A 16,900-nucleotide genomic window follows, 5' to 3' on the forward strand; every position below is an offset into this window, starting at 1 on the left:
CAGTCAGTTTGCTATTCATTTTACTATATATGGGTTTAATGCATTTAGCTTCTATATAATGCCAGCATTGGAAATGGTGTTGAAGGCCTTGGCCAGGTCAAGATATGCCACATGTTCCACACAGTCACTGTCTACAGACTGTGTTAACCTTCCAAAGAAGTTAATTAGATTTATTATACAGGATCTACCCTTCAGAAATTCAAACCACTGGGTGTCAAGGCAAACAAGATTTCTGATATTATAATTAATATTAATTGTAATATGTTCCATGGCTTTGCAGATGAGGCTTGTAAAGCTAATAGGTCTGTAATTACCTGCATCAGTAGCAGGGCCACACCTGTGAAGGGGGGTCATGACTGCAGTATACCATTTATCAGCAATAAAACTAGTAGCTAAACTTAGGTTAAACAGTTTAAGGAGTGGGTCTCCAAGAGCATGTTTAATAGATTAATGTTGAATCACTGATGGCAGATTCAGTGAACATATATACATTGAAAGAATTTCACCAAAACTGCTTTCAGTGAACATCCTGAGGAAAGAAATTTTACAGTAGGTATACCCCCTGTACACATATGTGTGGGACAGATCCCTATCACTTTATCAGTGTTCCAAAACTCAGAAGTCCATATGTCCGAGACCATATGGCCGAAGTTTTGGAACTTTAAAACAATAAGAAAACACACAAAAAAAAGAAAATAAAACAACTTACCTTTACATACACCCCTACACCCCCCGCTACCTAAATTTACCAACTCTGAAATTACACTACAGTGAGGAAAACAGCAAATCCCAAGTTCCATGCTATACTGCAATCTCAATAGAAAGTGTTCAGAGTTCCAAAACTTCGGACATATGGTCTCGGACATATGGTCTTCGAATTTTTGCAACTTCAGTAAAGTGATAGGGATCCATGTGGGACACCCCCCCAATCATACTCATGAACATATGTATACCAACTCTGAGGTCACACAACAATGGAGTAAAAGGTAAATTTCACTGTCACTGAATGTATTTTCTGCTAGATAACTTTGGTGTATTTATGTTTACTGAAATTATCTTTGGTGACCTGATGCTCTTCCCATTAATCAAGCAGCCAGCTATATTGTTAGGTTGCAAAGAAGAATTTTTGTATTGGCTAGAACTTTCAGTAAATGACCCTTACCGATAATTGGGAGAGTTAGGGGTTCAGGTATTTCAGGTCTTTAAAACAGAAAAACGGTGTGGAAGTGTGAAGCATAAAAATACCAGTAACAATACAAGTCTTGTTCTGAAGAAGTCCCAAGTACTAGGGATGAAAGTGCTTGAACTGGTTTGTGTTTTTTCTTTCTTCTATCAGTGTTTGTCCAAATAAATACATGTGATACCTGGAACAAGAATTGTGAGTTGTATTTTTGCCTGTTTGCCAAGATTTGTGACTATTTTTCCATCTTGTTTATTTTTTTTTTATTTTTAACTGGATTTGGCCCTATTTGCCAAGGCTAGCAACTCCCTTCTGATCCTGGGGCTGAGTCACTACATGAGGCTATTTGCTTTACTGATTTTTCTGGGCTTTAGACAAAAGTATTCAGGGTGAAGTTGTCATTTGAATTTGTTTGCCAGGATGTTGACAATGTCTTTAGGGTCAAAATTGGAGGTGTCATTTTGAATACGTTTAGAGTAATTTAGGGAAATAATTTTCTGTAGTTTTTTTGTAATGCTTTTGATAATCTCCTTGAAAAGAGTGGATTTGGTTCTGATATATAATTTAAGGAGTTTCTTTCTTTTGTTGTATTGTTTATTTAATGTTTTATTATAAGTTGAACATTTATGTGAGAATGAATTAGGAGTATAGAATTAAGTTAGAAAAAGGGAAGTTATTTTAATGTGAATGCAGATGAATATTATATTATCAAAGAACTGAGTAATAAAAATATTAGAACAATGAAGTCTGATAAAGGTGATTATTTTGGACTGTATTAAATATCTGGAGAAAATCTATTCACTATTATCAAATGACAAATTATACGAAAGTGCTTCTAGGAATTATGTTAATAATGCATATTGCAAAATTGATTTGTTCTTAGAAGAATTAGTAGTGGATAATATGATAGATATGGAGTAAAAAATTATCGCTTGCAGTTAAACCAATTATTCTGATTTTTTGAAGGATTCGCAAAACATACACATCTGTTAGTGAACTGTCTTTAAGCCTATAGTTTCTTCAGCAGGTGTCATAACAGAACATTTGGCAGCCTATATTGATTTAAAATAAAATTATTTTCATGATAATAATTATGTATTGAAAGACTCCTGGGATTTTCTAGAAAACAATAATTATTAAGGTGATATTAATATCAGTTTAATTACAACAGATATATATGAATTTTATAATTCTGTCCACCATGAGAAGGAATTAGAATTATTTTCTGAGTCCTGATTGCATAATGAGATATTATCTGCTGTTGATATTAGATTTCTTGAACTATTTAACTATAACACTTTAAAATATAATTTTCTTTATTCTGAGTATGGATATTTCAAACAAAACAGGGGGTAGCAAAATCTGCCTTTATTTATGCTAACACTGTATTATGGATGTGAGAACACTAAACTAAGATGATATTTGTTTATTTTGGGAAGGCCCCAAGAAAATAATTGAAGTTTTTTATTTTTTAGAAAAAGCTACTGATTTTTTTAATTTATATCTTCTTACAGTAAAAATGAGACTAATTTTTTCAGTTGCAAAATTATACTGGAATGAAGGTAAGACTAAGTTAATGTCTACTACATATAGAAATACCACATTTTTGAATGATTATTTGTATCATAATTATCACCTCACCTGGTAAAATAATAGTTTGATAAAAGGCCAGCTATTTAATTTCAGATGATGCCTTATTTTTCAAGGAAATGTCATATTTGAAAATGTTAGTCATTGATAGATGTTATTCTAATGATTTGTCTAAAAAATAAAGGAAGAAGTGGTGATTAAGCATGCAACTAATTTAGGCGTATTTTGTACAACTTAAATAACCACTGAATGAATACTGATTAGGTTGGTATTAGGAGAGATAATTCAATTATATCTAATACGAATGAGGTTGAATATAATGTTATTATTAACAGTAACATAATTAATAATACTAACAATATTAATAGCAATAAAAATAATAGGTCAGATTCATAACAGTTACCACAAAGGGTACAGCATGTTTACACTTAGTGTAACCTTTCTGAGTGAATAGACAGCACAGGCATTGTGGTATGGATGTGCTTGAATTCAGAAAGTGAACATAAATGATGCAGTTCCAAAAGACATGCTGTCGGTGTAAATGACCACCTACACTGACAGCAGACTGAGAACAGGTTTTTTGGAATCTGGTCCCTGTAGTAAGGCTATTTATAGATAGGCCATACACTGAAGTAGGTCAGACTGAGAGCAAGTCATATGGAATCAGGGCAGACTTACACTGAGATCAACTATTTTGGAATGTGGCCCAAAGTATACACATAGTATGAACTTTGCAGTAACCTTAATGAATCTAGCCACATATTTATAGTGTAAAGATTAAGAAAAGGGGCGGAGAGACATCCCCAGAATTTTAGGCTGACAATGGGTATTCCAGATAAGAGTAATTTTATTTTTTAATATAAAGAATGTGAAAAATTGGAATATCACTTGACCATTGAAACAAGTACCTGGACAGACCCCCTTCTGTCTACACAAAAAAGGTAGGAACCTAAAAATATTTTTGAAAATGAAAGTAGTTCTATCCTAAGAATGGCAGAATGAGTAAATGTGGGAGATGTAAACAGTGCAAGTATTTTAATGAGGGGAGTGAAGTTACTATTTTTGGGTATACCCGTACTGTTCCCTGTAGGGGCAAATGAGATTATAATACTAAGGGCATGCTTTGTTTGATTACTTGTGACTTTTGTGAAGCTTATTTTTGTGGGGAAGTCAGACAGACTTTAAAATCATTTATGAGCATGCATATAGTATAAAACTGGGGCTATGAAGGATGTCCTTTGTGGACATGCAAAGGCATGTAATAATTATAAAATATTCATTTTTTTTTGTTTTAGAAAATACAGAGGTTTGCAATAGAGGGGGTGACTGGGAGTACACTATTGAGTATAGAAAATTATATTGACAGCTGTTACTAAATGCATCTGCAAATCTTGGAATTAATGACATAGAGTCTGTTAAAAGTGTTTTAATTAACAGAGCAGCCAAATTATACTGTCACAACTAAATTACAATTTTTTACTATTTAATAAAATTTCATAAAATTATAGAATCAAGTTATGGTGTTATAATTACATTTTATATATTTTTAAATCTAGTAAACACATTTTTAGTTTATATATGAAATTTGTTGATACATATATTTAAACTGGTAATGCTTTTTACTAGTGTCAGTCATATGGCTGGTTTCATAAGTATTTAAGCTGAGTAAGTGTGTAGATTTCAGGTTCTGAAGAAGTCACATATCAGGGGACAAAGCACTAAACTAGTTGTATTATTAAAACCAAGGAGCAGAACTTGTTGGCTCTTGTTTTTTCTTTTATTTGTAGTGGACCTTGAGAGTGTTAACACTGAGCAATCTTACATGGTCAATGGGGGATAAGGAAGGTATTCTGTAACAAGTTATTGACTGACAATTAATCCTGTCTAGAGTTACCTATAGTTCAGTGAGTTCAGATTGTGGTAGTTATGCAAGCTGTCGCATTGTGACATACTTCTAGCACAGGGCACACTTCAGTGACAGACCACACTGCTTGTGGTTAATGTTAGTCTCCAAACTGAATAATCAGCATTCACTAAAATGGTAAAAAATCATAAGTGCTTAAAATTAATATTTAATAGAGCATGTGAAGCACATGTCTACCTTACATTCTCAGTAAAATGATTTTTACACAGTTAAGCTACTTTTTTATAGCAGTTCTCAGAGATGCCTGTTCCAGCTCCAGTGCAGAGGTATTTTGTGCCTCATTTGTGATCGTGTGTTCAGGTGCATTTGACCTAATGAGTACAAATAACCATCCTAGTTTTGTCACTTGCTTTGTCAACCTTTCTAACTGATAACATTCCTCCCTGACAAACACTGCCTCATCCTACTTTTCTACCCTCACTTTCTTATCCTGTTTGCTGCTTCATTCCTGACATCATTGCTGTACTATAATTTTTCAGCATTTGCCAGCTGGATTGCAGACTGTATCAGCATGAAGCAGAGGAAGCAGGCACTATTATTATTACCTGTTGTTTCCTTTTCTCCTTGTCTCTGTGATCTTTGAGTTAATATACATACATATATATGTTGCAGAAGATGTATTCGAGTGATTTGTTTTTCTTGTTTTTGTATTCCACGATCTGTATGGTTATTATTTAATTAGAGGATTTTATACATATGCTGACTGCTGGTGCTGCTATTACCAGGGAATTCAATGTGTGGTCTTTTAATATCTTGGAATGTAAAGAATATGGACATGTCTCATGAATCATGGTGAAGTACCATGCAACCAATAATTCCATGGTCACACAGCCTTGGCTTTAGAGATGGGCCAGGTCATGCCAAACCTCTAAGTGCAGACCCCTAGAATTGAAAATCTTCCTATACAATTACCTGTTTAATTTCCTAAGTCCCTAGTTGCAAACTGAGCAGCTTGTTTGTGCACTCAGTGGCTGATTTGTTCGTGGAAAAGCACTTATCCCTTGAGCCTGACCCTATGCAGTTTTAGGCAGCCTTGTTATTAAGCTACAACTCAGACTCAAAGCCATGGACATGCACCCCCCTGTTAGTAAGCTACACTCTTACACTGACTGAGTTAGTCAGCTGTGACCTTACCTTGTCCTATCCCCCTCTAGAATGAACAACTCAGATTCAAATCCATGGGCAGGCACGTCCCTGCTAACTCTGCAGCCAGCTTGGTGGATATGGGTATCCTGAGACAATGCAGCAATTGATTCATGTACTCAGAAAAACATGTAATCCACAGAAATATGAATAAAGTATGTGAGGAATGTAGTTATACAATATCATTTGAGGCAAGGCTCTTGCTTATAACCACCTGCACTACCAAACAAAATGTCAGTAGCACACACTCAACACCAAATTCACACAGTACAGACCAGTAACATAGACCCACATATGCTGCTGTCCTTAACTGTAATCTCCCCAAACCACAAAGACCTCCTAGACACTGTACACACAAAAGAAAACCTCAACAGCACTCCACAAAACAACATACAAACAAGACGCACACTTCCACAGCCCATGGTGTCTCAACCTGTAATCCATAAGGCATACCACTACACAACTCAGCATTCTGGTCTTAGCAGATTCCAGTGTTAGACACAGAGATGTCCTACTTGCCAGGCTAAGCAAAAGATGTTATGGTCAACTGCTTATCAGGAACCAGGATCTATCATATCACTTGTGCTCATCCCATAATCCCAAAAAGAAATATGACTCTGTTATAATCCACAAGTGTTAATCTGAGGTTCACAGGTGTATACTAGGGTATAATAGGCTAATGACCACTAGGATCCTTATAAGCCTAGTCTTGCAACCCAACTATAACTCAACAATTTGATTTATATAGAGGGTGATTTACTGACTGTCTCTGTCCATTAGAGATGTATGCACCAGACCAAGGGTACATTTCTGATTTGCCATTCATTACTTCAAGTTACACTTAAATAGTTATAGGGAGGAACTCTGCTTCACATGGTTGAGGAGCCTATTCCAGAGAATGAGAATTCTCTGAGAAATATATTTGTCTCTCTGACATGTGTTAATTATGTTCCAAGCAAAATGTAGGTCTTTAAATTTAGAAGTTCTGATGCTGTTTTTTTTTTTTTTTTTTTGCGGATGTGCAAAGAGTTCATCAAAACAGTGTCCAAGGGTGCCTTGTATGCCAGGTAGAGATTACTTCTCGAGAGTCTGTATAATACTGAGTAAAGAGACAGGACTTTGAGGCAATCATCATAAACATTTTATTTACTCCCTGCATTATTTTTGTAAGGAACATTTGTGAACATTCCAGTTGCTGCATGTGTCTGCTCAGGTACATACCAAATGGGACATTATACTCTATGATAGGTCTGATGAAGGTCGAGTACAGTGTTATAATGATTTCTCTGGATCTAGATGCCATGCCTTTGCCTACAAGCTGAGTGACATAGAAGGATTTTCTTACTATCTTGGACACATGTTTATTGAAGGGTAAGTTACTATCTACATGAGTTCCTGGATCCCTGACTAGTAAATCAACTTTTAGGTGTGTTTTATTGATGATATAGCTACCCGGGGGTGGCCCACTTCCAAAAATGTACTATAATGCAATTCTTGGTATTGAGGTTTAAGCCATGGCTTTAGCAGCAAGTGTTTGTCTGTGTTAGACCCTCCTAAAGGGTGTTTTTGTCTTGGTGGATTCAATGGCTGCTCCAAGTTTGCAATCATCTGTGAACTTAGCCAGTGGCTTTTAACATTTGCTTTGACATCTGAGATGTAGATGCCAGACAAGTGGGCCTAGCACAGAGCCATAGTAGACTTCACTGGAGACCGACCTTTTTTGTGGAGGTGTCCTCATAGATTCTAACCTCCTGGGTTCTGTCAGTGAGCCAGCTAGCTATCCGGCATATTATAAAGGGGTTTATACTTGGTTCTGTAAGTTTTTGACAATGCTTGAGGGAAGAATTGTATAAAATACTTTAACCATATCTAGGTAGGCAGTATGCACTGTTTTCCCCTCATCCATTCCCTTAGTGATCTTTTCAATGTAGTCCACCAAGTTCAGTAAGCATGACCTTCCTTTGACAAAGCCAAACTAGGATGGTTCCAAGGTCTGGAAGTCTCCTATGTCCTTGATGATAATTCCCACCTTAATTCTTTCCATGGCTTTGCAAATATGACTAGTCAGACTAATGCACCTGTAGTTTCCAGGATCTTTTGAAGGTCCTTCCTTATGAAGAGGGTGACTGCCACAGTCCTCCGTTCACCTGTTTTAAGACTATAATTAGATAATGACTCCAGGGGCCCTGATAAGTCATATTTTAAACTGTTCAGGAGGCATCCTGGGATGTTAATGGAGCCCATTCAGGCCTTGCCCTTGGCTTTAGTGAGTGTTACCAGTTATAGTGATAATTGGAGAGGTTATGTTTGAGAGTATTTTCGGGGGGATGATTGGGCGTTAGGTGGGGGGGGGGTAAAGTTAACCGAATTTGTCCACTAACAGATTCACTATATAATTGATGAACATGACACCACTAAACATCAGTTCAGCACATAGTCGTGTGCTGCCCTTGAGGTTTCTGAAACAACTGTAGAAGGCCTTATGGTTATTTTTCACCTGGAAGGCTATCTTAACAACAGAGTTGACTTTGTGTGATCTAATTAGCTCTCTTACTTGTCAATTTAGTTTGATGAGAGGGTTTTTATCTTTACGAGAATTACCCTTCATGATTTTTGCCATAAATATTTTTTCCTGTAGTTGTTTATCCTGTTTAATTTGGGATGCCACGAGGGTGGATTGTTTCTGGGTTAGTCCTGGACTTACTTCTGGTAGGTGCAGCAGCCTCTATGTAGCCATTTACATTGTTGTACAGAGTATCTGAGAGCAATTCAGTATAAAACAAGGACCAGCTCTTGACTCTGTGAAACACAACCAACCACAAATGAATTTACCTAGGTTTCGTCTTTATTCAGACTTCCTCAGAATACAAGTAAAACCAATTACAAGCTTACACACTTAAATAGGAACAAGAGCGGTATGGTGGCTGAAGGTTCTTGTCCCAGCCTCCCTGAGGTGAATACTGTTGTGGGGGCTCATAATTCGTTAATAGGAGAGAAAAATAGAGTGGAAAATTCAGAAAAATTGGATGTTATGTGATGGAAGGTAAATCAATACAATTTCCAGCAGAATGGTGCAGTGCTCAACACAGGGAGGGCTGGTTTTAAGCCCCTAGTAGAGCGCTTAAAGGAGTTCGAAAAGAAGCTGTTTTCTTTGAAAAAGTTACAAATTGAAAACTGCTATTTGCAGAAGAACATTGAGTTGGGCTTGGTTCCCCGGGGATTACGTACCTGGAAGTATCCAAATGGGATTGAGGGTAAAAAAGACATGTTGGATGAGGTTCATAAGCTATATGATAGAACAGGGTTGGAGCTTATGAACATCATTATTAAACATAATGACCAGTCAATCATTAAGTATCTGGCTGAATTGGAGGGTGAAAATGAAAATATTACCACCGATTTGAACTTTGAACATTATTTCACTAATTATACCAATTTGTTAGCCAGTGTTGATTCACATTGTGCCATTATTTATGAGAGGAAATCTCATAAGATTGTGCGTGACACCAATGAATACAGATACAATAAAGTATACCCGCTTTCTGAAGGAAACTGTTCTGGGGGGGTTCATTTAACCAATCATGATCTGGATGGGGAAGAGGAAGTGATGAGAACGGTTGGTGGTATAAATGCGTGAATGGTAGAGGAGGAATTCCCTTTAGAAGGAGGTCCAAGGCGTTCAGAGAGGATCAAGGGGCAGAGTCAAGCAAATCAGCGTCAAGGAGGTGGCGAAGTCAGCGACTTTCAGAAGCAGGGTGCAAGGCCAAAAGGGAGGTTTTATGCCCAGCAGCAGTACAATGACAGTCGGACAGAATGGAGGAGGTAACTACTAATGGCCTAGTTTCGAATGAAGGTGAGGTTTTTGAGTTTTTAAAACACCCTGACAATTACACTGGTAAATCTGTTTTTCGGTCTGAAGTGGAATTCACTAATACAGATAGGCGCAATGGTGGGGATTCCACCTTTTTGGATGAGACTGGCCTTCGCGCCTTTGATGTTGTTATCAGCGCAAATGGGGTAGACGTTTCTAATGGGGCTTTTCTTAAAGATGGTAGTGGTATTGACTTTGGCTTTCATGAGCCTATCGAGGAACATGAGTGCAACAAAATCAGTGACGCGTATATGGGGGACTCTACTGACTATATGTTTGACAATTTTGATGTTTGTGTTGTATCTGAGCAGTTTATTGATGTGAACGAAGGGCTTGGGGTTATGATACCTACTGGAATCAATGCTTATGTAGATGTGCATGGTGAAAGTGTTCATATGATGATGCAGTCTAGTGGCACATCTGCAAAACTTACTGAGACATTTTGCTTGAGTGAATTATTGGATTTCAAAGTTGGTTCATCGGTCTCCCTGATTGACAGTGAGCTGATTGAGCCTAATGCTGTCTCAAACATTAGCTTAACTTCTATTGGTTCTAATGCAAATACTGGAAAATATATCACTCCTGTTTGGGAACACATTCATGTACCCACGGATGTTACTGAAGGGAACATTGGTGGGAAGAATGCTTTTTCAAGTGAAGAGCCACAGTCAACAGATCATGCTGATGTTGTCTGTAACCCTAAGACATTTTGCGAGAATCATATTGATCCTGATATTAGTGGTGCATGTAAACATTTACGTAGTATTAATGATGAGTCTAAAGTGAGTTTTAGCATTGGAATAAAAAGTAATATGAATAGTCATTGTGAAAATGATGTTGTGGCAACAGGGCTAAGTGGTACTGATTTAGAGCCTAATGTAATTTCCTGTATAGATCAGGCACCTGTTGGTTGTTTTGGCTCATTTGTATTTTCTGCCTATAGTGAGGAGTTTGATTCTAATGCTGATTTAAGTATTTATTCGACTCCTCTTATTTCATGTGAAAACAATGATGTAATTATTAATTCTGCTTGCAAAGGCATAGGATCAACCATGGGTTCAGTGGAATCAAGCTTTGATGAGGGAATTGAATGCTTGATTCAAATTGCAGAGGAACAATTGAAAATGGCTAATGGGGGGTGTATTAGTAACCCTGTGGTAATATGTAACACCCATGGTGATTATAAAGTTTATAACTATTCAAGTAAGGTTATTGATTTATGACATGTTGAGTTGCTATCGAAGGGATCTACCTTTGTTCCCCTTGTGAGAGGTAATTTAAGTGACATTTTGATTGATTTGAAGTTATTAACAAGGAAGATGAATTTGAAATTAATGTTTCACGATACTCCTGGCGGTCAAAGGGCCATTTTAAGAAAGCCTAGTAAGTTTATGCCTCCTTCCAATAATACTGTAAACTTGTTTGAAAAGATTTGCGAACTTGATATAAGAGAACATATTAATAGGAATAAGTCCGAAAGTGGATTTGATGCACTCAGTAAGGCAAATAATTTAACTAGGGAAGAATATGTCCTATTAAATGAATTGGTTAGAGATCAGTCTATTAGGTTTATGAAGCCAGACAAGGGTAGTGGTTTAGTAATCATGGATAGGAATGATTACATTAATCACATGTTGATTATGTTAAATAGTGACACGTATGAGGAAAGTTGTTTAAATCAAGTTAATATTGCTTATGCTAAAGTGAATTTGTTAGTGGAGGATTTACTAATGCAAGGGCAAATTGATGAGTTGGAATATTCTTACATTAATAATGAGTATCCTGTGGTGAGTAGCATCTTTGGAATCCCTAAGATACATAAATTGCTGGATAACGTTAAGTTTAGGCCTATAGTTGACGGTAAACGTAGTAAGACTTGTTTTATAAGTTAATTTTTGGATTGTCAGCTACAAAAAGGGATTAAGTTATTTGATTACATCACCAAGGATTCTTGGCAGTTTTTGGAAAAGTTAAGGACTGTAGAAATTAGTGATAATACGATTTTGGTTACCATTGATGTTGTTAATCTTTTTTCTGTTATACCTAATGACATTGGTTTAGAATGGTTGGAGCGGCAGCTTTTTAAAACTGGGTTATATGATCAGGATCGTATAAATTTACTTGTAACTTTAATGGAGACAGTATTAAACAATAATTTCATCTTCTTTGAAGGACTATATTTTAAGCAAGTCACAGGTGTTGCTATGGGGGCGGCTTGCGCCCCCATTTATGCAAACTACATCATGTCATTTTGGGAGCAGGAATATGTTTTTGCAAGCAGGTTTAAGTCTAAAATTCAGCACTACACCCATTTTTTGGATGATTTGTTCATAGTATGGGATGGTAGTGTCGAAGATGTCAATTGTTTCATGGAGTATATCAATAATACAGTATATTTTTTTAAGTTTACCCACGCCATTAGTAAAGAGGGAATCACATACCTAGATGTTAATTTGAAAATTGATCCTATTGAGCATGCCTTTATTTCTGCCATTCATAGGAAAGCTACCTTTTCAAACTCGTATCTTAGTTATTCCAGTTGGCACCCTGACCACCAGAAAAAAGCAATTGTTAAAGGTCAGATGGTCAGGGCTGCCAGGATGACTAGTGGCGAGTTGGATTTTTTGAGGGAGGTAGAATTCATTATGGGCATGTTCATAAGGAGAGGATATCCTGAGAGTATGTGTAAGGTTATAGCAGATGAAGTTAAGCGAAAGAGAGTAAATGGTACATATTGGTCATTATTAAAGGGTAGATTGAATAATGAACCCCCAACGATAGGTATGGATGATACTGTCCTTATGGTTAACAACCAACTTGAATTTAGTAAAGTAGCTGTGGATAGTGCTGATAAGGAGAGTCAGGAATGTGGGATTTATTTCATTACCACTTATTCATTTGATGCACCTTATATTAGGGATATAGTGTTTAACAATTGGAAGTTACTTAGACTTGATAAGTTGGTATGGGAAAAGTTAGGTAGCCCTCCTAGATGTGTATTTAGAAAGGCAAAATCATTTAAGCAATTGTTAGAGAAGGGAGGTAATGTTTGTAATTCTACTGGGAGGCACATTGGGAATTTTAAATGTGGTAGATGTAGTGTGTGTCATCTGGTATGTCCTACAAATTCTAAGTTCAATGTGGCTGGTGTTTCTATTAGGCTCAGTGGACACTTTGACTGTTACACCAAGAATGTGGTGTATGTAGCACAATGTGGTCAGTGTCCAGCATACTATGTTGGTAAAACTAGTAGAGCCCTTAGAGACCGTATCATAGAGCATCAGTCAGATATAAGATTAAAGAAAAAAACTAATGCATTGTATAGGCACATTGAATCAAATGGTGGGCATACATTTAAATTTTGTGTAATTCAACAAGTGGTTATGGATGTACAGGGTAAGGTCCTCGATCTTTACCTTGACATTAGTGAAATGAGGTGGCAATTGAAATTGAATGCCATGGTATTTCCTGGCATTATTGATTACATCACCATTGCCCCAATTTTAAAATTAAAACATATTCTTGGATAAAGGGGTTATAATTATTGTATTTTTTAATGTTCATTTATTGTTTGTTTTAAATTAGTACTGCATATGATCAACTATTCAGTACTTTTTATAGTATTGTATTAGTGTGTTCAGTTTACTTTAAGTAAAATGAATGTTAATTAATCAATTAAGTAATGATGTCACGTCTTGTTCCTGTTTAAGTGTGTAAGGTTGTAATTGGTTTTACTTGTATTCTGAAGAAGTCTGAATAAAGACGAAACCTAGGTAAATTCATTTGTGGTTGGTTGTGTTTCACAGAGTCAAGAGCTGGTCCTTGTTTTATTTTCTGGTTGACTTGCTCCTTGTTGAAGTGATGGAGAGCAATTCAGTATAGACTGCTGTGTTGTTGGGGTTTGGAGGTACATTGAATTTTGACAAACCATCACTTAATTTGGCTTGAAATAGTTCCTAACTGTTACTGGTTTTAATGGAGTTACAGAGTTGATTTTAATTTCAAAGGAGACAGTTTTATGGCTGGACCTTACTGGGGAAGACAAGACATTGGGTTGGCAGAATTCTCCCATATTTGTGAACACAAGGTCAAGTATGTTGTAGCTTCTAGTGGGTGTATTCACTATTTGGTCAATGGTGTTTGTAATTATGAAGTCCAGGAATCTCTGTGCATGTGAATTTGAGGCTGTATAGAATTCATACTCTATAGAGGGGATAATTAAAGTCTCCCATGAGTAGGGAGGTAGGTTGAATGGTAAGTGTCTCCAGTAGGTCCAAGTAAGCATTGTGAGCTTCTTGGGACATGGAAGGTGACCTATAGCTGGCCAGGATATGGTACAGGATTTTGTCTAAATTGATCTGCATGTGGAGGAACTCCAGCAAGTAATCCTGTCTGACCACCATAGAGATATGCTTGTAATTGATGTATTTTGAGACAACCTCTACCTTTTGTCTGTTAAATACTGGTCTAAAACTGCACAAGGCACTGAAACCTTGGACTGCCGGGGTAGTCTCTGCTGCCCAAAACCATGTCTCAGTAATTGCACAGATGTTTATATTTTTGAGTTTGAGGAGGGCTTGGAGGGAGCATAGTTTTTTATTTATGTTCATGGCATTGAGCAGTAACACTTGATGTTCAGCTGAGTTGATATGTTATATCAGTAAGTTTGTCAGTTTGGCATTACCTAAAAAAGGCACTATGGGGGTGAATAAAGTCTTAGTCAGCATTAGAAAGCCTAGAGGGAAAGGTGCAGTCCATACTTGGCAAAGTAGTGTCGTCTGTTAACCATGTCTTTCCAAGCTGACAAATACTTGATCCCTTCAGAATCACACCACAATGACAGCCATTTGTTGGAATTAATAATTTTTTGCTCATATCGTGACATCATCCCCGGTGATGGTAATATGCTGCTGAATTCTGAAAGGAAAAGAAAAAGGGTAGGCAGCATCACCAAAGGCAGAGCACATCAAAGTACGCAATCCAGAAAAAGAAAGGCTCCACCACCAATCCAGGCAGCATCACCAAAGGCAGAGCACATCAAAGTACGCAATCCAGAAAAAGAACGGCTCCACCATCAATCCAGGCAGCATCACCAAAGGCAGAGCACATCAAAGTACGCAATCCAGAAAAAGAACGGTTCCACCACCAATCCAGGCAGCATCACCAAAGGCAGAGCACATCAAAGTACGCAATCCAGAAAAAGAACGGTTCCACCACCAATCCAGGCAGCATCACCAAAGGCAGAGCACATCAAAGTACGCAATCCAGAAAAAGAACGGTTCCACCACCAATCCAGGCAGCATCACCAAAGGCAGAGCGCATCAAAGTACGCAATCCAGAAAAAGAACGGTTCCATCACCAATCCTGCTAAAAACTTGAAACTTGAAAACTTTTAGGATTTAAAAAAGGTATTACACTGAAAGCGCTTATCCGGTTTATGAACCAGTGTGTTTTATTTCATCATTGTTTTATTTTTATTAAAAGTTTTCAAGTTTTTAGCAGGATTGGTGGTGGAACTCTTCTTTTTCTGAATTCTGAAAGCTTCATAATGTGTCTCTTCATATAGTCCAGGGAAGTACATCTCAGGTCATTTACACCTATAGGGACTATGATGGAATCATACAGGTACCCATGTCGTAATGACTTGAGTGCATGTGTGATATGGCAGATCCTGGCTCCAGATAAGCAACTTACAGTCGTTTTCTTTTGTTCAGCCCGATTAAAGGGGCATCAGTATATCTTATAAAAGAGTCCCCTATGATGAAAGTCATGGAAAATGTTTCTGCTTGTCTTAGGGGCTTAGTGTTTGGGGTGCCACTGAGAGTGACAGTATAACTGGTGTTAGGTGATATTTTTTCTGAGTGTCTGTGGGCTTGCTGAGGCATATCTTTGGAAGCAGGTGGTCTAGGCAATCTTTACTGTTTAGCAAGATGGTTTTTAAGTGCCTCAGTATACATTAGTCTATGTGTGTGCTATGTACTATGTGGGGTAGATGTTGTGTGTGTGGTTTTGACACTCTGATATGTGCTTGCATGAAAGAGTTTAGCCTCCAGTGTCATTGTGTAATTATACCTATTGCATACTGTGTCTGTTTCTTTAAGGATTATGTTGTTATCTGTAAACACAAGACAATTGCAACATTGTCTCAAAATGCCCATATTCACCTAGCTGGCTACATACTGTCAAATCCTTTGACTAGTGAGCTACAAGGGGTGGTGTTTTGGGGTTAGAAGGCTATTACAGGTGCTTTGTTGGTGCAGATTAATAATGATGCTTTACTTGGGAAGATTATGCTAAACAGTACCAAATTCTACTGACTTTAATGTTTACATAATACTGAATTGTGCTATATCTGTAGGTATTACCTCTCGACTCCCAACTAGCTGCCCTAAGCTTGTCAGCTCGCAATGTCTTTGCTCTGAATTGCTGCTTTACAGTGTACACTTTTATTAACCATTTTATAGGGAAATTTTGCTTTCTACTGTTTGCTGTTGCACAGAGCACCGCTAACCCACTCAAACGTGCAAAATTTATAGCAGCACAGAAAGAATAGAAAACTGATTAATGAGTCCTCTGACCAATAAAATGACTATACTATGACTCATTTTGTGCATTTTGCAACTCAGACAGACCAGGCAAATACCTTGTGTCACAAGATGAATAAACCCAGGCCTCTTAATATAGAAGTCTAGTAGAAGAGACCCACAAGTGCAATGCTACCACAGACCAATTAAACAACTTGCTGGAAATCCCTTGCTGAAGGCAATTTTAAGACAGTATTACAGCAATAACAATGAGTTGAAGAGCATTTTTTTAACAATAAATGCAGTGTAATGTAAACATAAAAAGAAGAAACAGTATTGATCACTCAAAATAACTTAAGCAAGTGCGAGTTAACAATCAAAAGATCTTAACTTTGCCAGGATGGCACTGGATACAAGTGAAACACTTCTGGAATGCAGGCAAAGACTCGAAGATTAGCAGAGCTCTAGGAAAATGAGCAGGAGACAATATGTAGTAAAAGAGGTTTACTCAAGAGCAATATGGACCTGATGAAAACAATAGATAGTAAGACAGACAATAGCAATGAAAGATCAGAGGGAGGGACTTTGGAAATCAGATTACCACAAGGGGTGTAGGACAGAGACACAGCCTTATAAAATCACCACAGCAAAAGGGTGGGAGGGATAGA

The sequence above is a fragment of the Protopterus annectens genome, chromosome 8.part1, assembly GCF_019279795.1.
Source record: "Protopterus annectens isolate FY-2018-M chromosome 8.part1, PAN1.0, whole genome shotgun sequence".
NCBI classification, from domain to species: Eukaryota; Metazoa; Chordata; order Ceratodontiformes; family Protopteridae; genus Protopterus; species Protopterus annectens.